The 24781-nt window shown below is 44.7% G+C and overlaps 1 protein-coding gene and 1 pseudogene across 1 annotated transcript in view; one reads left to right on the top strand and one right to left on the bottom strand.

Moving 5' to 3' along the window:
• Positions 1–24781, bottom strand: part of LOC126106653 (centrosomal protein of 164 kDa) — a 675221-nt gene that overhangs the window by 410053 nt on the left and 240387 nt on the right. The window lies entirely within an intron of this gene.
• LOC126107150 (5S ribosomal RNA) lies at positions 1543–1660 on the top strand (annotated as a pseudogene).

Below are 24781 nucleotides of genomic sequence, written 5' to 3'. Positions count from 1 at the left end.
CAAATATATTATACTAGAACTGACATGTGATTACATTTTCACGCAATTTGGGTGCACATATCCTCGGCCACCATTGACGAGGCGTGTTCAGTTGGCGAAAGATCTGGAAAATGAGCTGGCCACGGCAGCAGTCGAACATTTTCTGTATCCGGAATCGCCCGTACAGGACCTGCAACATGCGGTCGTGCATTATCCTGCTGAAATGTAGGGTTTCGCAGGGATCGAATGAAGGATAGAGCCAAGGGTCGTAACACACTGTTCAAAGTGCCGTCAATGCGAACAAGAGGTGACAGAGACGTGTAACCAATGGCACCCCATACCATCACGCTGGGTGATACGCCAGTGTAGCGATGACGAATACACGCTTCCAAAGTGCGTTCACCGCGATGTCGCCAAACACGGATGCGACCATCATTATGCTGTTAACAGAACCTGGATTCATCCGAAAAAATGACGTTTTGCCATTCCTGCACCCAGGTTCGTCGTTGAGTACACCATCGCAGGCGCTCCTGTCTGTGATGCAGCGTCAAGGGTAACCGCAGCCATGGTCTCCGAGCTGATAGTCCATGCTGCTGCAAACGTCGTCGAACTGTTCGTGAAGATGGTTGTTGTCTTGCAAATGTCCCCATCTGTTGACTCAGGGATCGAGACGTGGCTGCACGCTCCTTACAGCCATGCGGATAAGATGCCTGTCATCTCGACTGCTAGTGGTACGAGGCCGTTGGGTTCCAGCACGGCGTTCCGTATTACCCTCCTGAACCCGCCGATTCCATATTCTGCTAACAGTCATTGGATCTCGATCAACGCGAGCAGCAATGTCGCGATACGATAAACCGCAATCGCGATAGGCTACAATCCGACCTTTACCAAAGTCGGAAACGTGATGGTACGCATTTCTCCTCCATACACGAGGCATCACAACAACGTTTCACCAGGCAACGCCGGTCAGCTGCTGTTTGTGTATGAGAAATCGGTCAGCACGTTTTAGGTGTCGGCACCGCCGCCAACCTTGTGTGAATGCTCTGAAAAGTTTATCATTTGCATATCACAGCATCCTCTTCCTGTCGGTTAAATTTCGCGTCTGTAGCACGCCATCTTCGTGGTGTAGCAATTTTAATGGCCAGTAGTGTACTTGTCTTCATGCATGCCAAATCATCGCTTGATTTGTTCCCGTTTGGACTCTTATGGGGAGGCCCCTCCAACCGGCACGATGTCCCTCACGAGGACATCTAACAACTCCATTTGCCGCCCGGCGCTTCAGTCTGGAACCGCGTGACCGCTACGGTCGCAGGTTCGAATCCTGCCTCGGGCATGGATGTGTGTGTGTTGTCCTTAGGTTAGTTAGGTTTAAGTAGTTCTAAGTTCTAGGGGACTGATGACCACAGATGTTAAGTCCCATAGTGCTCAGAGCCATTTGAACCATTTGAACCATTTGAACCAACAACACCATTTATTATTGCCAAGCCGAAGGACTGCATAAGGACTAGAGGTTGACCAACCCGTTACTGACTTGCTCAATTTGCGAAGCTCTTTCTCTTGAATGGCAACGGACTTGCCGCTGTGGTAACACCGGTTCCCGTCAGATCACCGAAGTTAAGCGCTGTCGGGCTGGGCTAGCACTTGGATGGCTGACCACGCGGTCTGCCGAGCACTGTTGGCCGGCGGGGTGCACTCAGCCCTTGTGAGGCGGACTGAGGAGCTACTTGACTGAGAAGTAGCGGCTCCGGTCTCGTAAACTGACATACGGCCGGGAGAGCGGTGTGCTGACCACATGCCCCTCCATATCCGCATCCAGTGACGTCTGTGAGCTGAGGATGACACGGCGGCCGGTCAGTACCGTTGAGCCTTCATGGTCTGTTCGGGAGGAGTTAAGTTTTTTTTCTGTTGAATAAATCATCCAATTTTTTTCTGAAATTGTAATTATTATTTTGTGTATGTACGTCACAGCTACCGATTTCCGCCCCATTCCGATAATTCGTTAGTGGTGCCTCGTTTTTTTTTTTCTTTTTCTTATAGTACATTTTCGCATTCGGGGGAAATAGTTGGCGATCTAAATTGCGTGAACAGATCTCGACGCAACGAAAACCGTAATCGTTTTAATTATTGCCACCACAACTCGATTATCATATCTGTGATACCCTCTCCTCTATTTCCCGATAATACAAAACGATCTGCCCTTCTCTGAACTTTTTCGATGTCTCCCGTGAATCCTAAAAGGTGAGGATCCCACACTGCGCAACAATAGCGCAGAAGAGGACGGACAATCCTCTTCAGTAGATTTATAACATATTCTAACTGTCGTGCCAATAAATCGGTCTTTGGTTCGCGTTGGCACAACATTTTATGTCATCCAGAATGAGATTTTCACTCTGCAGCGGAGTGTGCGCTGATATGAAACTTCCTGGCAGATTAAAACTGTGTGCCCGACCGAGACTCGAACTCGGGACCTTTGCCTTTCGCGGGCAAGCGCTCTACCATCTGAGCCACCGAAACACGACTCACGCCCGGTCTCACAGCTTCACTTCTGCCAGTATCTCGTCTCCTACCTTCCAAACTTTACAGAAGCTCTCCTGCGAACCTTGCAGGAGAGTTTGGAAGGTAGGAGACGAGATACTGGCAGAAGTGAAGCTGTGAGACCGGGCGTGAGTCGTGCTTCGGTGGCTCAGATGGTAGAGCGCTTGCCCGCGAAATGCAAAGGTCCCGAGTTCGAGTCTCGGTCGGGCACACAGTTTTAATCTGCCAGGAAGTTTCATTTTATGTCATGTTTCCAATTTAAGTTGTTCCTTGTTGTAATTCCTTGGAATTAGTTTGAATGAACAACCTTTAAATTTCTGTGATTTATCTTTTAACGAAAAGTCAACGGATTTTTTATAACATGTGGAGGGCCTTACTTTTTATTACTTAGGGTCAAATTGCCGCTTTTTACACCCGATATCTTCTCTAAATCATTTTGCAATTCGCTTTGCTCTTCCAATGACTTGAATAGACGCTGAACGACAGCATCACCTGCAAACAGTCTAACAGGACTTATAACACTTCCTTGGGGAAACTCAGATGTCGCTTCGTTCACAAACATTCCGTCAATTATTAAGAACTGTGAACTTCCTGACAGGAATCGTGAATCTAGTCACACGATTCTGATGATAGTCCATAGTCACGCAATCTGATTAGAAGTCGCTTGTGAGGAATGGTGTATAAACTGCTAGTATATGGCCATGAACAGTGTAAAATGCCTTCTGGGAATTTTGAAATAACGAATAAACTTGAGATCACCAGTTGACAGAACTAATTACTTTGTGTGAGGAAAGAGCCAGTTGCGCTTCACAAAAATATTTTCTGATCCGCGCGGGTTGTGAGTCAAAAGATCGTTGTATCCGAGGTAATTTATAATGTTCGAGTACAGTATGTATTGCAGAATCCTACTGAAACTGGATGTCAATGAGGGGTATATAATTCAGATGATTAGAGCTACTTCTGATTCGTTTGTTATGTTCTTGAGTAGTTTGAGGCAACCCGTACGCACGCATGCGACGGCAGAGAGTTGTATCTAATGCTTTCAGAGAGTCAAGAAACAATAATCACGATAGCAGCTGACTAACATTTAAAGTCGCATAATTTCTGAAGTCTTTGTCTTAGCGTTGCTTTTCCATTTATTGTGCAAAATTCGAGTCCGCAGCTCGTGGTCGTGCGGTACCGTTCTCGCGTCCCACGCCCGGGTTCCCGGGTTCGATTCCCGGCGGGGTCAGGGATTTTCTCTGCCTCGTGATGACTGGGTGTTGTGTGATGTCCTTAGGTTAGTTAGGTTTAAGTAGTTCTGAGTTCTAGGGGACTGATGACCATAGATGTTAAGTTCCATAGTGCTCAGAGCCATTTTGCAAAATTCGATACCAGATGGGCAGCGTTACACAAAAAAGTCGTTACACAAAAAAGTCCTTGCGCCCGAACCACTTTCTGTAAGCAGTGCGAAACAGATGCTAAATGATTCAGGGAAAACATCTGCCAAAAGACGCTAGCAAAAGCTGTTACATTAGTAACGTTTATTATTTTCGACTACTTTTGGTCTTAAATAAGCAGTATCAAGACGACAAATATTAGTAATGTGACACTGGACGAGGCTTAACTGACGTTAAAATTTCAGGTGGAACATGGGAGTCCGCTGCATCAAGCACTATAGTTTTTACGGCATAATGAAGCTTTACGAAAATTGAAGGTGGAGGGGAGGGGAGGGAAAGGAAAAGAAAGGGAGTACTGATGTCAGCTGCATCGGAAGTTAATATGGAGTCAGCGGCGACGAGTGCAAATGTGTGCCGGAGCAGGAGTCGAACCCGGTACCTTCCGCATACCAGAGATTTGAACTAATCACTGCGCCATCCAGACACAGTGTTCATCGTAACTTCTCGGACTATGTCGGCACGCCTCTCGGTCGATCAACATCCCCACCTACGCGCAGTCCTCGTCCATTCCTCCGTGCTCGCTACTGTGAAATTCCCGCAGGAGATCGGACGGCATCCGCACTCAGTGTGGTGGATTCATTGTCCATCGAGGCAAATCAGTTACATGAACTGTGGTGCCTACTCTTTCGGATATGTCGGAAAGGATAGACACCGTGTACTCATATATGTTGAAATCAGATGAGCAAGATGATGCCCATTTTATGCCGCAAATGTGACTCTGGGTAAATGTAAGGAAAACCTTCAGACAGTTAAACACCGCAAACAAGTTTGCATAGCTAACTGCAGTCCAAGCCTGTGATCTTCCTAAATCGCTTGAGGCAAATGCCACAATGGTTACTTTGACAGGGCACGGCCGACTTCCTTCCCCATCCTTCTAATCCGATGGGACCGATAACCTCGCTGTTTGGACCCCTCCCCAAATCAACCAAACAGCCAGACGTGCCCAACACAGACCTCTACTAAGCTATACGAACTTGTTGACGGTGTTTACAGGTTTTGTGGTTTTGTCGACATTTATCCCGAGGCACTTTTCCCCTATACAACGGACAATCATACCTCGTCCATCTGATGGCAACAAACTGAACTACACTGTAAAAGCATGATGCTTAATACAGTGGACTCCTGTGTCCGCCCTGTACTTTTGATGCCAACGAACCGCCGCCATACGTTATGTTGATAATACAGGCAGTCTGAAAAACATTCACCCGATTTCAATAGACTATATTTCTACACGAATGGAGATAAAAAACGGGATGAATTTTAATTTGGACATAGTTTTTATTTTAAAGAGAACCATCTCTTCTTACAATATTAATTTTACATGTGTGCTCTTTTTATACACTGAAGAGCCAAAGAAACTGGTACACCTGCCTACTATCGTGTAGGACCTCCGCGAGCACGTAGAAGTGCCGCAACACGACGTGGCATGGACTCGACTAATGTCTGAAGTGGTTCTGGAAGGAATTGGCACCATGAATCCTGCAGAGTTGTCCACAAATACGTAAGAGTACGAGGGGGTGGAGATCAGTTCTGAACAGCACGTCGCAAAGCATCCCAGATATGCCCAATAATGTTTGTGTCTGGAGAGTTTGGTGGCCAGCGGAAGTGTTTAAACTCAGAAGCGTAGTCCTGGAGCCACTCTGTAGCAACTCTGGATGCGTGGGGTGTCACATTGTCCTGCTGGAATTTCACAAGTCCGTTCTAATGCACAATGGACTCGAATGGATGCAGGTGATCAGCCAGGATGCCCACGTACATGTCACCCGTCACAGTAGTATCTAGCTGTATATCAGAGGTCCCAGATCACTCCAACTGCACACACCCCACACCATTACAGAGCCTCCAGTAGCTTGAACAGTCCCCTGCTAACAGGCAGGGTCCATGGATTCGTGAGGTTGTCTCCATACCCATACGCGGCCATCCGCTCGATACAATTTGAAACTAGACTCGTCCAGCCATGGAACATGTTTCCAGTTATCAACAGTCCCATGTCAGTGTTGATGGGCCCAGGCGAGACGTAAAGCCTTATGTCGTGCACTCATCAAGGGTATACCAATGGGCCTTCGGTTCCGAAAGCCCATATCGATCATGTTTTCTTGAATGGTTCACACACTGATACTTGCTGATGGACCAGTACTGAAATCTGCAGCAATTTGTGGAACGGTTACAATTCTGTCACGTTCAACAATTCTCTCCAGTCGTCGTTGATCATGTTCTTGCAGGAACTTTTCCCGGCCGCAGCGATGTCGGAGATAAGATGTTGTTGTTGTGGTCTTCAGTCCTGAGACTGGTTTGATGCAGCTCTCCATGCTACTCTATCCTGTGCAAGCTTCTTCATCTCCCAGTACCTACTGCAACCTACATCCTTCTGAATCTGTTTAGTGTATTCATCTCTTGGTCTCCCTCTACGATTTTTACCCTCCACGCTGCCCTCCAATACTAAATTGGTGATCCCTTGATGCCTCAGAACATGTCCTACCAACCGATCCCTTCTTCTGGTCAAGTTGTGCCACAAACTTCTCTTCTCCCCAATCCTATTCAATACTTCCTCATTAGTTATGTGATCTACCCATCTAATCTTCAGCATTCTTCTGTAGCACCACATTTCGAAAGCTTCTATTCTCTTCTTGTCCAAACTATTTATCGTCCATGTTTCACTTCCATACATGGCTACACTCCATACGTATACTTTCAGAAATGACTTCCTGACACTTAAATCTATACTCGATGTTAGCAAATTTCGCTTCTTCAGAAACGCTTTCCTTGCCATTGCCAGTCTGCATTTTATATCTTCTCTACTTCGACCATCATCAGTTATTTTGCTCCCCAAATAGCAAAACTCCTTTACTACTTTAAGTGTCTCATTTCCTAATCTAATTCCCTCAGCATCACCCGACTTAATTCGACTACATTCCATTATCCTCGTTTTGCTTTTGTTGATGTTCATCTTATATCCTCCTTTCAAGACCCTATCCATTCCGTTCAACTGCTCTTCCAAGTCCTTTGCTGTCTCTGACAGAATTACAATGTCATCGGCAAACCTCAAGCTTTTTATTTCTTCTCCATGGATTTTAACACCTACTCCGAATTTTTCTTTTGTTTCCTTTACTGCTTGCTCAATATACAGATTGAATAACATCGTGGAGAGGCTACAACCCTGTCTCACTCCCTTCCCAACCACTGCTTCCCTTTCATGCCCTTCGACTCTTATAACTGCCATCTGCTTTCTGTACAAATTGTAAATAGCCTTTCGCTCCCTGTATTTTACCCCTGCCACCTTCAGAATTTGAAAGAGAGTATTCCAGTCAACATTGTCAAAAGCTTTCTCTAAGTCTACAAATGCTAGAAACGTAGGTTTGCCTTTCCTTAATCTTTCTTCTAAGATAAGTCGTAGGGTCAGTATTGCCTCACGTGTTCCAACATTTCTACGGAATCCAAACTCATCTTCCCCGAGGTCGGCTTCTACTAGGTTTTCCATTCGTCTGTAAAGAATTGGCGTTAGTATTTTGCAGCTGTGACTTATTAAACTGATAGTTCGGTAATTTTCACATCTGTCAACACCCGCTTTCTTTGGGATTGGAATTATTATATTCTTCTTGAAGTCTGTGGGTATTTCGCCTGTTTCATACATCTTGCTCACCAGATGGTAGAGTTTTGTCAGGACTGGCTCTCCCAAGGCCGTCAGTAGTTCCAATGGAATGCTGTCTACTCCGGGAGCCTTGTTTCGACTCAGGTCTTTCAGTGCTCTGTCGAACTCTTCACGCAGTATCATGTCTCCCATTTCATCTTCATCTACATCCTCTTCCATTTCCATAATATTGTCCTCAAGTACATCGCCCTTGTATAGACCCTCTATATACTCCTTCCACCTTTCTGCTTTCCCTTCTTTGCCTAGAACTGGGTTTCCATCTGAGCTCTTGATGTTCATACAAGTCGTTCTCTTCTCTCCAAAGGTCTCTTTAATTTTCCTGTAGGCAGTATCTATCTTACCCCTAGTGAGATAAGCCTCTACATCCTTACATTTGTCCTCTAGCCATCCCTGCTTAGCCATTTTGCACTTCCTGTCGATCTCATTTTTGAGACGTTTGTATTCCTTTTTGCCTGCTTCATTTACTGCATTTTTATATTTTCTCCTTTCATCAATTAAATTCAATATTTCTTCTGTTACCCAAGGATTTCTACTAGCCCTCGTCTTTTTACCTACTTGATCCACTGCTGCCTTCACTACTTCATCCCTCAAAGCTACCCATTCTTCTTCTACTGTATTTCTTTCCCCAATTCCTGTCAATTGTTCCCTTATGCTCTCCCTGAAACTCTGTACAACCTCTGGTCCTTTCAGTTTACCTAGGTCCCATCTCCTTAAATTCCCACCTTTTTGCAGTTTCTTCAGTTTTTATCTACAGGTCATAACCAATAGATTGTGGTCAGAGTTCACATCTGCCCCAGGAAATGTCTTACAATTTAAAACCTGGTTCCTAAATCTCTGTCTTACCATTATATAATCTATCTGAAACCTGTCAGATAGATCTGATATTTTACCGGATTCCTGATATTCACAGTACACTCGTGAAATGGTCGTACGCAAACTTTCCACTTCATCGCTACCTCGGAGATGCTGTGTCCCATCGTTCAGCGCCGACTATAACACCACGTTCAAACTCACTTAAATCTTGATAACCTGTCATTGTAGCAAGAATAACCGACGTAACAACTGCGCTAGACTCTTGTCTTATATAGGCGTTGCCGACCTCAGCGCCATATTCGGCCCGTTTACATACCTCAGTATTTGAACACGCATGCCTATACCGGTCTCTTTGGCGCTTCAGTGTAGTTACGTATAGGATCAAAGTTTTGATTTAGACCTTTTGCACGCCGCTTCCGGGATTCGGAGAGGTGCGCCGGCCCCGGATCGAATTCGGCCGGTGGATTAAGCATGAGAGCCGGTGTGTCGGCCAGCCTGGATGTGGTTTTATCTGGGCACGATAACTTGACGTTTCGCGCGGTGGCTGCTAGGAACGGCGTTGGCCCCGCATTAAAGCTGTGTAGGGGGGAGGAATGTTAAGGGGAAGGCAGCGTCTGCCACTTGCACCACTACCCTTAACAATGTGTACCGTACCACTTCCCGTCTAAGGGCAGCTTAACGTTGGCAGCACTCGTAGACAGTGAATATCTTTGAATTAATTATCTCTGCTTGTGCAATCGTCAAGTTATCGAGGGCAAATAATTGACGCAGACAGATGTGGTACACGAATTGCGTCCCAAGGGGGATAGGGGCAGCGATGTGAAGGCCAACCGCCTACTCTACATCACTACCGTGCCGACCCTAGCAGATATGGGATAAAGCCAGGAAAAGGAAGAAGATCAATGTTGTCTTTCACATTTCAGAAAAATGGAGTGCAGTGGCAACACTTGGTCATTTTCGTTGGTGCGGCATAAACTTTATAACTGAATTGTTCCAAAATGCTGTTATATAACCTTCATGTCTGCTATTAACGTCACAGGAAAGGAATTTTTGAACAGCTTTCTTCCCCTTAATGTACGGCTGTGTAATAACCAACTGACCTTTGTACGTAATATGTATTGTTTCATCTGTCTGCATAGAAACAAAAGTGACAGCATTATGGCCTTTACTCAGTTTTTCCGTGAAAACTTGATACGTACAGTCTAAAACTTGATTTTGTAAAATGCGTGACATATATTTGCAGATGGAAGTACTAGAGCTGTCTAAGTGCTCTTTAACACATTCTCAAAATTCCCTTGACGAGACGATAAATCTAACAAATTGTCACAGTTAGTTAAACACTTAGTTCGAACTCATGAGTTCCAGAGAAAGTTAAGCACTCTACTACTCCGTTTAATATGTGTGTATTCCAGTGGCGGATACAGAAAAACCTCAAACGGAGGAGAGGGGGGGGGGGGGCGCTAAAGGTATCTTGAGCTACCTTTACTTTTACCGTAATAAAAAAATAATCAAGCCAGATTTATTTAAACTTATTATACACATATACAAGAAAATGCAATCTTATGATATAAAAAAGTTACAGTTGTGGTTCTCTTCCATAAATGATGTATTCTATACACCTATTCTTCTTCGCAAATTGGTTTATTACATCGAAAACAAAACAATCAATGTCAGGGTGAGTGTTCAACAGAGCTAATCTTTTATTGTCGATTCCGTTCGTTTCTAGTGCATTCGATAGAGGGCCTAACTAATGACAATGCATTTTTAGGAATCTTCTCGAAAGTCACTATTACCGGAGAGACGCATCAATAGTTTACCAGCCGGCCGGAGTGGCCGTGCGGTTCTCGGCGCTACAGTCTGGAACCGCGCGACCGCTATGGTCGCAGGTTCGAATCCTGCCTCGGGCATGGGTGTGTGATGTCCTTAGGTTAGTTAGGTTTAAGTAGTTCTAAGTTCTAGGGGACTGATGACCTCAGAAGTTGAGTCCCATAGTGCTCAGAGCCATTTGAACCAATAGTTTCCCATACCTAACTCGTATTACGAGTTAGGTATGGGAAACTATTGTTACGTTATTAGTAAAAATATTGTTACGAGTCTCGTAAAAATATTTATACTGAGAAATTACTATGAATTGCTATTATTAATACTTCACAATCAACTGATCACTCTCACTCTTGACTAATCTTCACACTTGCACTTGCTCTCGTAGGACTTTTTACGTATTCATTCTTCAGTCTTAATATTTCTGCTTCTGAATGTAAACTAGCTTTCTATTCGGCGAATAGTCCGTATTGATAACGCTACGTATCGAAGGTTCTTTGTACAAGAAAACAGTCGAACATTCGCGACTTTTCACGGACAAATGCCAGAGAGAATAACGTATCGAAATCACTAGAATGGCCGCGACTCTTCTCGTATGTATGTGTTAGCTGTCTATGTGCCAGACAGAAACGTATAAAATACGATGACGAGGACGGGCGTGCTACATAGGAAAGTACGACTACTCGATAACTCGATTCAGTCGGCTGACGAAAGAAACGGACGAATAGCGTGCGGGCTGACTGGCGGGGGCGGCAATGCGGGTGACCCCGCTAGGGGGAGGGGAGGGGCCTCCCGTAAGAATTCGAGTATTCTTTATAATTGCATGTTTCTGAACTGACATTTTGTACGGTAAGTTAATCTGAGCAGCAATGTTAACGGTGCCAAACATTTTGTATTTACGAGCATTTTCAATAGGCATTCCGCTTTCGTCATGTATCTTAATCGTTCACTTAAATGCTTTAGATCCTTACAGGCAAATGTTTTCCACAATCCTTGGCCACCAAAAGAACTTCTGTTTCGCTTCACTCACGTTAACCGCTAAATGTGTTACAGAAAGTTGTGTTCTTCCTTGCGTAGGGTAGAGACATTAAGAAACCTTTTGGTTGATGTGCACATGATAGCCTGTTTTCTTGCTTCTCTCTCTAAAAAAAATCAAAGGTTTTCTTAGCAAACATTCTGCTTAACTAATTTTAAAATCACTGTAAGAGTACTTGAGTTTCAGCCATAAAACTCCAGGATACGGAAAGCTCCTAAGAGACGGCTACTTTTGCTGCTTGCGACACTCCCGTTGATCGTCTCAGCTATGTGATTGGATTCGTGATTTTCTGTCAGAGAGGTCACAGTTCGTAGTAATTGACGGAAAGTCATCGAGTAAAACAGAAGTGATTTCTGGCGTTCCCCAAGTTAGTGTTATATGCCCTTTGCTGTTCCTCATCTATATAACGATTTTGGAGACAATCTGAGCAGCCGTCTTCGGTTGTTTGCAAATGACGTTGTAGTTTATCTACTAATAAAGTCATCAGAAGATCAAAACAAATCGCAAAACGATTTATAAAAGATATCTGAATGGTGCGAAAAGTGGCAGTTGACCCTAAATAACGAAAAGTGTGAGGTCATCCATATGAGTGCTAAAAAGAACTCGTTAAACTTCGGTTACAGGATAAATCAGTCTAAACTAAAAGCAGTAAGTTCAACTAAGTAGCTAGGCATTACAATTACGAACAACTTAAATTGGTAGGAACACATAGAAAATGTTGTGGGGAAGGCTAAGCAAAGACTGCGTTTTATTGGAAGGTCAGTTAGAAAATGTAACAGACCTACTAAGGAGACTACCTACACTGCGTTTGTGGTGGTGGTGGTTAGTGTTTAACGTCCCGTCGACAACGAGGTCATTATAGACGGAGCGCAAGCTCGGGTTGTCCGTCCTCTTTTAGAATACTGCTGCGCGGTGTGGGATCCTTACGGAATACATGGAAAAAGTTCAAGGCACGGCAGCACGTTTTCTATTATCGCGAAATATGGAAGACAGTGTCACAGAAATGATACAGGATTTGGGCTGGAAATCATTAAAAGAAAGGCGTTTTTCTTTGCAACGGAATCTTCTCACGAAATTCCTATCACCAACTTTCTCCTCCGAATGCGAAAATATTTTGTTGGCACCGACCTACATAGGGAGGAACGATGACCACAATGAAGTAAGGGTAATCAGAGCTCGTACGAAAAGACATAAGTGTTCCTTCTTTCAGCGCGCTATACGAGATTGGAATAATAGAGAAATGTGAAGGTGGTTCGATGAATCCTCTGCCAGGCACTTGAATGTGATTTGCAGAGTATCCATGTAGATGTAGATCTAGAGGAAGGTGCGTCAAGTGACAGTAGGTGAAAATTCGGATTACGGGCCCACGCAAGCGGGCCCCATACACCGTATACAGATGCGAACGGGTGCGAGAGTAGTAACGTGACAGAGACAGCAGGGTGCACGGTGGTACAGCAAAAGAGGGGTAGGCGTGAGCCGGTCTATCCGCTGGGCCCGCCCCTTTCACTGCCGGGGACGTGTTAAGTGTCCATGTCTCGCCGTTCCCCTGGCGCGCCCGACGTGTTCAAACGCGGCCCTTGGCTTTTCCCTACAGCGCTAAGGATGTGTTGTTGCGTACCGCTAGGGACGAGTTCAGGCGCGCTGAAGCACAGCTAGTTGAGCGCGACAGACGTAACCACGCACAGCCGTCTTTCCGCCCTGTTCTTCCAGTAGCTGTTCATTCTGACTCTATGAGTTGTTTGTTGTTGTGTTCCCTTCTTTGCAGAATTCCCAGGTTTTCATCAGGTTTATTGTTTTCTACGGGAGAATTGTCGCGTCGCCGTGGTTGCACAGATAAAGAGATCCTGGATATGCTCACTAGGAGCGACAGTGAGGGTGAATTATCTGATGTTGTTAGCAGTGATGAGTCTTCAACAGAATCTCGAAGCTGTAGTTCAAATGATTCTGAGTACTATGGGATTTAACTTCTGAGGTCATCAGTCCCCTAGAACTTAGAACTACTTAAACCTAACTAACCTAAGTACATCACACACACCCATGCCCGAGGCAGGATTCGAACCTGCGACCGTTGCGGTCGCGCGGTTCCAGACTGAAGCGCCTAGAACCGCTCGGCCACTCGAAGCTGTAGTCCTCAGCCCTTTACCTCAGAGGAGAGATCAAGAATTACAGTCAGCAGTTCCTCTGAATCCCAGGAATCAGAAAGTGACAGTGACACTGTTCGGAAAAGAGCGCGCTTAAGTGACAAGTTTGACTGAAAAGAAACCGATTTCCAACCCTTAATCCATTACTTTGATGACACGAGTTCAGCACACAAATGTCAACTAGATACTGACCCCAGCATTTTTTGTGATATTTATGTCTGAAGAACTGTTGCAATTTATTGTAGACGAAACAAATCGTTTTTACGTTTACACCAGAGAAAATACTACAGAATCTGTGAATTCTCGACTGTCAGAGAGGAAAAATACTGGATTTGAGGAGATGTACTGTTTTGTTGCTGTTTGTCTTCTAATGGCGCAAGTTAAGAAGTTAAAATTAAGTGATTATTGGTCCAGAGATACACTTTTAAACACGCCAGTTTTTAGCGAAATTATGTCACGAGTCCGTTTTTGTCTACTTCTGAGAATGTTACACTTCAGTGGTAACTCTGCGAGTACTGGAGGCGAAAGTCTATTTAAGATTAGGACGATTGTAGACAAAGTTTGTAAGACGTTTCGTAATTCACTTCGCCCACATCACAAGCTTTGCATAGGTGAAAGTCTTTTGCTGTTCAAAGGACGATTATTTTTTTAAGTAATTTATTCCAACCAAGCGAAGTAGTTTCAAAATAAAGGCATTTGTACTGTGTGACTGTCAGAGTGGGTATATTTTGGATTTTATTGTATATACAGGCGCAACAACAGAAATTGTGTTCCACAATTTGGCAAAAAGTGGCGACGTAGTCGCAACTCTTATGGGACCGTATTTGGAACAGGGTCATATTCTATATGTCGATAGTTGGTACTACAGCCAGGACTGGTTCCTCTGGCTTCACAACCATGGGGCCGGCCACTGTGGCCGAGCGGTTCTAGGCGTTTCAGTCCGGAACCGCACTGCTGCTACGGTCGCAGGTTCGAATCCTGCGCCGGCCACGGTGGTCGAGCGGTTCTAGGCGCTTCAGTCCGGAACCGCGTGACTGCTACGGACGCAGGTTCGAATCCTGCCTCGGGCATGGATGTGTGTGACGTCCTTAGGTTCAAATGGTTCAAATGGCTCTGAGCACTATGGGACTTAACATCTGTGGTCATTAATCCCCTACAACTTAGAACTACTTAAACCTAACTAACCTAAGGACATCACACACATCCACGTCCGAGGCAGGATTCGAACCTGCGACCGTAGTAGTCGCGCGGTTCCGGACTGAGCGCCTGAACCGCTAGACCACCGCGGCCGGCGATGTCCTTACGTTAGTTAGGTTTAAGTAGTTCTAAGTCTAGTGGACTGATGACCTCAGATGTGAAAATATATATATCAGAACCATGAAAGAGCCATATGTGGCACTGCTCGTAAGAATAGGCGCAACATGCCAAAACTACAGAAGAAATTAAAAAGAGGAGAAACTGAGTTTAAATCCACTGACAAGGTCCTTGCTATCAAGTGGTGCGATGAGACAGAGATGTGCAAGTTGACAAGAAGTCACACAACACAAATGGTTGAAACGGGGAAGACAGACAGAAATACTGGCGAAAAAATAAAGAAACCGCAATGTATTGTAGATTACAATTCGAAATGGTTCAAATGGCTCTGAGCACTATGGGTCTCAACATCTTAGGTCATAAGTCCCCTAGAACTTAGAACTACTTAAACATAACTAACCTAAGGACATCACACACACCCACGCCCGAGGCAGGATTCGAACCTGCGACCGTAGCAGTCCCGTGGTTCCGGACTGCAGCGCCAGAACCGCACGGCCACCGCGGCCGGCTTACAATTCGAGTATGGGTGCAGTTGACCGTTGTGACATGTTACTGAGCTCTGTGGGATTAGTGCGTAAGACTGTGAAATAGTACAAGAAATATTTTATTCACACTCTGGATTTGTGCATTCTAAGTGCTCATGCTCTCAATCGGTCGGTAACAGAGCAAAAAATGGCACTCGCCGAGTGTCGCCGTTCTCTCGTAAGGGAGACTGTAGAAAAATATACTACAGAACGGGAAAAAACTGGGAGGGTGAGGCGCTACGATCACGAGAATCCACTGCGATTCACGCGGAGACATTTTCCGGCTGTTATTGTGAGTGAACATTCGCAGAAAAGTATGATGATGCGCAGATGCGTGGTTTGCACGAAACAGAAAGTGCGCAGGGAAACTAGATACTAATACAAGACTTGCAACTTTTCATTATGTGTTGTACCCTGCTTTGAGATTTCTCATACAAAGAAGCATTACTAATCACTGGGAACTAAATCTGAGAAAATCTATTGACACTTCTGAATGAATTACTGATAAAAAAAAGCAAAAAAGTAAAAAAAATATATAAATCTATATTTAACTTCGCCCGGATCGAAACGAAAGATGGGAAATAGATTCAACAGGTGTAAAATTATTCAGACAGTCCTGACTTCTTCATATGTATCAGTTTGCTGGCTAATGAACGGACTTGGTGATCGAGATGGTGCAGTATCTGTACTGCGGCAAATCTAATTACACCGAGTACATTGCGCCAGTATAACAAAACCCAGATATTAATCTCCATACGATACACTTAGGTTATTAACACGTAACATGGACAGTTATATTCCTTCTTTTATCCTTAGTAGTACAAATATAGATCACAATCGGTCTACTTGTACAAAACCTGTTTCCGTAACAGATTTCAAACGCCTTTGATCAACGAGAAATAACATGCCAAAGTTGAAAATCTGTTCTCAGTGCGATTTTTCTTACTACTTCGCTTCTGTTGTTAGCCAATTTTGGAAATTAAACACACCGTTCTGGGGAGGGTGAGGGGCTTAAAATTGGTTGTTTGAATGAATACCCCGAATTGGAACGATCGCATAGATAATGTTGTGGGTAGAGCAAACCAAGGACTGCGTTTCATTGGCAGAACACTTAGAAGGTGCAACAGGTCTACTAAAGAGACTGCTTACACCACGCTTGTCCGCCCTATTCTGGAGTATTGCTGTGCGGTGTGGAATCCGCATCAGATGGGACTAACGGATGACATCGAGAAAGTGCAAAGAACGGTAGCTTATTTAGTATTATCGCGAAGTAGGGGAGATAGTGTCACAGACAAGATACGTGAATTGGAGTGCTAATCATTAAAACAAAGGCGTTTTTCGTTGCGACGGGATCTTCTCATGGAATTTCAATCACCAGTTTTCTCCTCCGATAGCGAAAACATTCTGTTGGCACCCACCTACATAGGGAGAAATGATGATTACGATAAAATAAGATAAATCAGGGCTCACACAGAAAAATTTAAGTGCTCGTTTTCCCAGTGCGCCGTTCGAGAGTGGAACGGAGGTGGTTCATTGAACCCTCTGTTGTTGTTGTTGTTGTGGTCTTCAGTCCTGAGACTGGTTTGAAGCAGCTCTCCATGCTACTCTATCCTGTGCAAGCTTCTTCATCTCCCAGTATCTACTGCAGCCTACATCCTTCTGAATCTGCTTAGTGTATTCATCTTTTGGTCTCCCTCTACGATTTTTACCCTCCACGCTGCCCTCCAATACTAAATTGGTGATCCCTCGATGTCTCAGAACATGTCCTACCAACCGATCCCTTCTTCTAGTCAAGTTGTGCCACGAGCTCCTCTTCTCCCAATTCTATTCAATACCTCCTCATTAGTTATGTGATGTACCCATCTAATCTTCAGCCTGAACCCTCTGCCAGGCACTTTATTGTGAATAGCAGAGTAATCACGTAGATGTAGATGTAGACTGGCTTTGAAGTATTAACAGAAAACGGTATTTGTAAAAGAAGCATCGAATAAAGCCTGCTTTTATCTTTTCATAAGAATGAACATGTTTTCGACTAATCTGCAGATTATTGGAAAATAGTGCTATCAATCTATTGCACTCAAAATTTCATTTTCATCATGTGTTCACTCTCCTAGATATGCGAATCCGAAGTTTACATTGTTTTCGGGCCTGATTTTCACGCCCAACTTTAATTTCAATTATACAGCTTGGACTGTTTTATAGAACAGTTTTTTTACCAAAACCGGAACGAAAATACCGCATTTTTTTATGTTTTTACAAAATCTTCAGTTTTTGCGCTTAATTCGTTCGGTACTGGAAAGTGCTATGCACATTAAACTTTATATCTGAGAAACTTGTGTTGTTGGGTTACTACATGCCAAGTTTCACGTACGTCATAGCAGGAGATGCAGGAGATGCAGGAGATGCAGGAGATGCAAGAAATTTTTTCGGGCGCCAATTTTTTTTTTTTTTGCCGATTTTAGTTACAATTTTCTGGCTCAATATGACTCGTACAATTCTTCTCATTATTGTTGTTAAGAGAACGCATAAAGTTGTACAAGATGTCCAAATTTTATTTCTTTACAAAAACTATTGACCGGGATATTACAGCTCAAAGTCGCCAAAAATTCACGCTGGCTCGGCACGAGTCGCAATCAGTCCAGAAGTACTCAGCACAGGGCGGGTCGGACAGCGCGTGCCGCTCCGGAAGGGAAGGCACTTACAGCACAGGTAGCTGTATTATTATGCGGCAGGCCGCCGCGCCTCAGCGCGCCAAGGAGATGATGGCGCCTCTAAGTGGTAAGGGGCGAGGCGGAGGAAGGGAAACTGCTTGGTCACGTCAGCAGCGTTGAAGTTTGCCGAAAAATGGTTCAAATGCTCTGAGCACTATGGGACTTAACATCTGTGGTCATCAGTCCCCTAGAACTTAGAACTACTTAAACCTAACTAACCTAAGGACATCACACACATCCATGCCCGAGGCAGGATTCGAACCTGCGTCCGTAGCAGTCGCGCGGTTCCGGACTGAGCGCCTAGAACAGCTAGACCACCGCGGCCGGCAAGTTTGCCGAGCCAGGGGTGTGGAGCGAGTACAGGCCATGAGGTAGTGACTTGGCCCAGCTGCTGGCAACTCAGAGTAACACCGTGTGTTTCTGCAACGGAGCAGTGAAAAGTGCCTCTGGTCTCTGTCACCCGTACTACACCAAACTCATGCCACACTCAAACTGTTTGGTATAATATCGAAAAAAATGCAGAATCAAACTGTATCACAAAAATCTGGTGGGGCCGGGCCCTCTGGCCCTTACGAAAGAGCTGCCCCGGGTTGAATGTGACCTATATACAGGGTGTTACAAAAAGGTACGGCCAAACTTTCAGGAAACATTCCTCACACACAAGGAAAGAAAATATGTTATGTGGACATGTGTCCGGAAACGCTTACTTTCCATGTTGGAGCTCAAATTATTACTTCTCTTCAAATCACATTAATCATGGAATGGAAACACACAGCAACAGAACGTACCAGCGTGACTTCGAACACTTTGTTACAGGAAATGTTCAAAATGTCCTCCGTTAGCGAGGATACATGCATCCACCCTCCGTCGCATGGAATCCCTGATGCGCTGATGCAGCCCTGGAGAATGGCGTATTGTATCACAGCCGTCCACAATACGAGCACGAAGAGTCTCTACATTTGGTACCGGGGTTGCGTAGACAAGAGCTTTCAAATGCCCCCATAAATGAAAGTCAAGAGGGTTGAGGTCAGGAGAGCGTGGAGGCCATGGAATTGGTCCGCCTCTATCAATCCATCGGTCACCGAATCTGTTGTTGAGAAGCGTACGAACACTTCGACTGAAATGTGCAGGAGCTCCATCGTGCATGAACCACATGTTGTGTCGTACTTGTAAAGGCGCATGTTCTAGCAGCACAGGTAGAGTATCCCGTATGAAATCATGATAACGTGCTCCATTGAGCGTAGGTGGAAGAACATACTGACGAACCTATAATGAGCTCTAACATGGAAATTAAGCGTTTCCGCACACATGTCCACATAACGTCTTTTCTTTATTTGTGTGTGAGGAATGTTTCCTGAAAGTTTGGCCGTACCTTTTTGTAACACCCTGTATATAAAAAAAAAATTCAAATGGCTCTGAGCACTATGGGACTTAATATCTGAGGTCATCAGTCCCCTAGAACTTAGAACTGCTTAAACATAATTAACCTAGGGACATCACACATATGCATGCCCGAGGCAGGATCCGAACCTGCGACCGTAGCGGCCGCGCGATTCCAGACTGTAGCGTCTAGAACCGCCCGGCCACCCCGGCCGGCTGCTCTATACCAGAAGCACGCTAACGACAATCAAACTCGTTTATACTTTCATGATCGTGCCCGGAGTTTTTGTAGCTTCACAGCTCACGCAAAGTCGTTAACAGGTGAGCGACAGAGCTGGGACAGCTCACAAACACCCACAAAATATATCATGAAATGAGGCGACATTGAAGGTTCAAATGGTTCTAAACACTATGGGACTTAACATCTGAGGTCATCAGTCCCCTAGACGTCCAACTACTTAAACCTTACTAACCTAAGGACATCACACACGTCCATGCCCGAGGCAGGATTCGAACGAGCAACCGTAGCAGCAGCGCAGTTCCGGACTGAAACGCCTAGAACCGCTCGGCCACAGCAGCAGGCTTACTGGTAATTGCTTGGGTTCCAGTTGAGTATCCTGTTCACGTGGAAGAGTGTTACATCATATAAATTATGGGTTCCTTTGGAAGTCAGATATGGAAGCTAGAGATATGGAGAGATTGAATAGGAATGACCTTTCCACCAATCTGTCGCCTTCTAAAGTTGTGTCCGCAGCGCAAAAGGCAAATCGTCGGTCGTGGGGTCTTCTTTGGCGGAGGCTGCTACGCTGTCAATTCGAACCTGTGATTGTTCTTTCTGCGGCATGTCACTTGCCCAGGTTAGTCTCTGTACCTACAGAAGGCAAGATCTGTAGTACTGACAATGATGGTATGCGACACTTCTCGTTAATGTATCTTGTTTAGTTATTATTCAAATATTAACACATTTACATTGCCTTTTACGATAATCGACACAGCTTTCTTAATTGTATGGTACCTTTTGCATCCAACGTCCGAAATATGATACACATGTCCGGCTCTCCAGTACGCCCGATGTAGAGTACATGTCCGGCTCTGAAGAACACACGAAACAGATTGGCTATTACATGTTCACATCTAAGTAATGCACGATACTGAGATACGTGTCTGGCCCTCCAGAACGCCCGAAACAGAGTAACTAGCGCAGCCAAAGTACTTCGTTTCCCAGGTGCGCCAAAGCGACCCGAAGGTGTCCGAAGCACTTCGGTTGCAATATCGTTGCTCTTATGTTTCTGAAAACTAGTGAAATTTAATAAACAAACACGGTAGATTCTCATACTAAAAACCGGCTTAAATACAATGAACAGTATATAAATAATTAATAAGAGAAGTTAGGCGTTTTGGCGCCTAGCACCCGAACGTAGAGGCCGTCGCGACCTTGGAGGCGGGGGGGGGGGGGGAGGGGGTGGTGGTGCTATGAGAGATCCGTCCGTCTCTTGCGAGTGCAAATCTCGCCGCACAGCTTTAAACTGAACTGCGACTCTCGCTGTTGTGTCGTCGCAGTCTCGACTCGGCGCAAGTTGGTTAATGAACGGGTGAGCGAGCTAGCCGCACCGTGGAGCGACACCCACAGGCAACAACATGAACTGACAACTTAGGACTGCCTCCAAAGTAGTCATCCTTAAGTTTCGATACGTAAGTTGAAATCCGTCCAAATTTTTTTCTGTCTTCATTCATGTAGAAGATAAAGTGCTGAGAAATCGGATTCGTCGACCTGATGGTGATCTGAGATCGAAATTTGTCGGAAATTATACAAATTACTCATATGCTACATGTCTTTTCGAAATGCTTGTGGTTCGCCCTCTGCAGCCTCCCCTGGTATTGCGTAGTTCACACACAGCGGGCAGCTTGATGAGCGGGTGCATGCCGGTGCAACGCGAGACTTCCTGTTTACCAGCGGAACTCGGCTCGGCTCTGGCACAGTGAGTCACGCCTCAAAGTGGGTGCGTCACAAGCGGCCGCGTTACACAACGAGTTAATCAGCAGTTGGGCTCCACGGCTGCGTCTCCTTGCAGGCGTCCTCTACCTCGCGGTCAAGTTTTGCAGAAAACAGATCTAGAACTGGCGCCGGAACAACAAATGAAGAAACAACCAGTTTTCTTGAAACTTGCTCGCAGGTTAAAATTGCATGCCGGACTAGGATTAGAGCTCGGAACATTTGCCGTTCATGGGAAATACTCTTGCAGAACATGGACATACTTGTCAGTAAAAACTGATCTGTGATCCTTATTTCTAGCAAATGCACTTACTTTCAGTCTGTCGATAGCTATTTGTGACCTCAAGATGACCTGAATGAGATTTTCACTCTGCAGCGGAGTGTGCGCTGATATGAAACTTCCTGGCAGATTAAAACTGTGTGCCGGACCGGGACTCCAACTCGGGACCTTTGCCTTTCGCGGGCAAGTGCTCTACAAACTGAGCTACCCAAGCACGACTCACGCCCACGTCCTCACAGTTTTATTCCGCCAGTACCTCGTCTCCTACCTTCCTCAGGTCCCGAGTTCGAGTCTCGGCCTGGCACACAGTTTCAATCTGCCAGGAAGTTTCATATCAAGATGACCTGTTTCAGGCACCTCTGCCCATTTTCTGATCCGTTAAAATATGAAAATAAATGACAATTTAGTTCTAATGCTGAGTTTTCATATTACAAAAATAGCGAGTGTTCCATCATCATCAGTTATCTGCTGTATTAGCAGCTCCTTTGCCTCTCAATTTTCTGCGATCCATTGCTTCCTTCTTAAGGCTGCTGTATGTTGTACCGTCCATCATGTCATCCAGTATCTGGAATCTCTTCCTTCCTCGCTTCCTTTTCCCTTCTACATAACCTTCTAAAACTGTTTTTATCAGTCCGTCATTCTTTCTTAATATATGCCCCATCCAATTTCTTTTTCTTCTCTTTATTACATCTAGTAACTGTCTTTTCTCTCCCACTCTTCTCAGTACCTCTTCATTTTTTACTCTGTCCATCCAACTTATTCTTTCCATCCTCCGCCATGTCCAGATCTCAAAAGCCTCCAGCCTTTCTCTGTCTTTTTTCCTCACAGTCCATGGCTCTGAGCACTATGGGACTTAACATCTATGGTCATCAGTCCCCTAGAACTTAGAACTACTTAAACCTAACTAACCTAAGGACAGCACACAACACCCAGCCATCACGAGGCAGAGAAAATCCCTGACCCCGCCGGGAATCGAACCCGGGAACCCGGGCGTGGGAAGCGAGAACGCTACCGCACGACCACGAGATGCGGGCACAGTCCATCTTTCAGCGCTATATAGAAGAACACTCCATACAAGACATTTTATGAGTCTCTTTCTGAGTTCTATGTCCAGACCGCTGCAGAAAATTCTCCTTTTCTTATAAAACGCCTCTTTTGCCATTGCTATCCTTGTTTTAATTTCTGTGGTGCACTTCCAGTGGTGTCTATCCTGCTTCCAAGATATTTAAAATTTTGCACCTGTTCTAGTATTTTTTCCGTTCAGCATAATTTTTATTTCCGTATTTCCTCCTAGTGCCAATACTTTTGTTTTATTTGTGTTAATTTTCACTCCATATTTTTTTCCGTTAGTTGCAATGGTGTCCACCAAATCCTGTAATTCTTTTTCCCCTGTGGCTAGAAGGACCATGTCATCAGCAAACCTCAAACACCCTACTCTTCTTCCTCCAATTTCTACTCCTTTGTCATCTAATGAGCATTGGTCAATCATATTTTCCAAGTAGAGGTTGAAAAGAGTAGGTGATAGACAGCACCCTTGTCTTACTCCTTTTCCTAGTCTGATCCAGTTTGTACTTTCTCCTCTCACTTTAACTGAAACTTTTTGATTAAGATATAGATTAAGATATAATGATTAAGACTCCCTGAGGTAAGCGAATGTTCCATTTGTTTATAAAAACAAAGGTTTATGACATGCCATATTGGTAAACGGTAGCCCGTCTCACGAATGTCATATATATTTATATTTTCTGGGTTGTTGCAACGGTCTGAAGTCGGGTGTCCTTATCTAGGATTGTAACAAATGAAGAAACCTGGAGTTCACCATTTTGAGTCCGAAACAAAAAGACAATCGATGGAATGGCGTCATCCTCACTCTCCACAGGAGAAAAACTTCAAAGCAATTGCTCCCGCTTCTAAGATTATGATGACTGTGTTTTGGGACTGCTTTGATGGTCGTCGATGTGATGCTAAGAGGAAGTACCCTTAATTCGGAGCAAATTAAGCAAGAAGCGTTTCCAGCGACTTCGGCGCTGACATTCCGTCTGCCGACGGTGGCACAAAAAATATCCAGGTAGCAATGACTGAATAAGTTTATTTATCAAACATCTACTCCGACGTGGATTGAAACAAAACATAAAATAAGTCACTTCCGAAAATAGAACAACAATACTTCTGGCGGCTAGACTGCCACTGAGTTTAAGTTCATTAAACATACACTTTATCAAAGTCAAAGTTCCATAGATCGCTTAGTGTTTTTTTTCCTTAATTTGATTCATAACTTCCTCATCTGTTATTCGGTCTACCCATCAAATCTTCAGCAGTCTTCTGTAGCACCACATTCAAAAGCTTCTATTCTCTTCTTGTCTGACCTGTTTACCGTTCACGCCTCACGGACACAAAGACTACACTCCAGACAAATACATTCAGAACACACTCTTAATTTTTAAAATTAAATTCTGTATTAAAAAATTTATGTTTTTCAGAAACTATGTCCTTGCTGTTGCTAACCTACATTTCATATCCTCTCTACCTCGGCTATTATCGATTACACCGTCAGGAAAAATTGCAACGTCCTTAAGGACAAGATCATTATACTGCCACGTGATGTGATTGGTAGTTCATCACTGAAGGAGTTTAAAATACCAAATTCAGACCAAATGAAACACCCAAATCACAGCAGAGAATGTGGAAACAGTCGCATCGACACACAGTGTGCCCCCCCTCCCCTCCCCCCCTCTGGTAGCAACGGAGGCATGTATTCTCACATGCAGATGGTCATAAGGGTGCCGAATGGCTTCCTGATAGACTGTCCAAAGCATCTTATCCGTGTTGTTCAATTCGGCAATGCCTGTTGCAGGCTCTGGAGAATGAGTAAGTTCCCGCTTCATCGTGTGCCTAAGTGTGCAACTGGCGACAGATCTGGTCATCTTGCTTGCCAGGACAGTTGCTGTACACCGCGAAGAGTACGTTGTGGCGCAGCGGCTGTATGAGGACGCGAAGTGTTCTGCTGAAAAAATCCATCACTTTCCTGTCGAAGAAACGCCAACAGCTCGGGATAACAGCCGGTGCAATGTGGCTGGCTCTGGTTACTTTACGCTACAAAAACGCCAGATGTTACCGTAAGTTGTAACTGATGGCCACCCGTATCATGAAGCCAGAGATGGTACTT

The sequence above is a fragment of the Schistocerca cancellata genome, chromosome 10 (assembly GCF_023864275.1).
Source record: "Schistocerca cancellata isolate TAMUIC-IGC-003103 chromosome 10, iqSchCanc2.1, whole genome shotgun sequence".
Taxonomy (NCBI): Eukaryota; Metazoa; Arthropoda; class Insecta; order Orthoptera; family Acrididae; genus Schistocerca; species Schistocerca cancellata.
The sequence above is the reverse complement of the archived record's forward strand: the minus strand, read 5'-3'. Positions and strand labels throughout refer to the sequence as shown.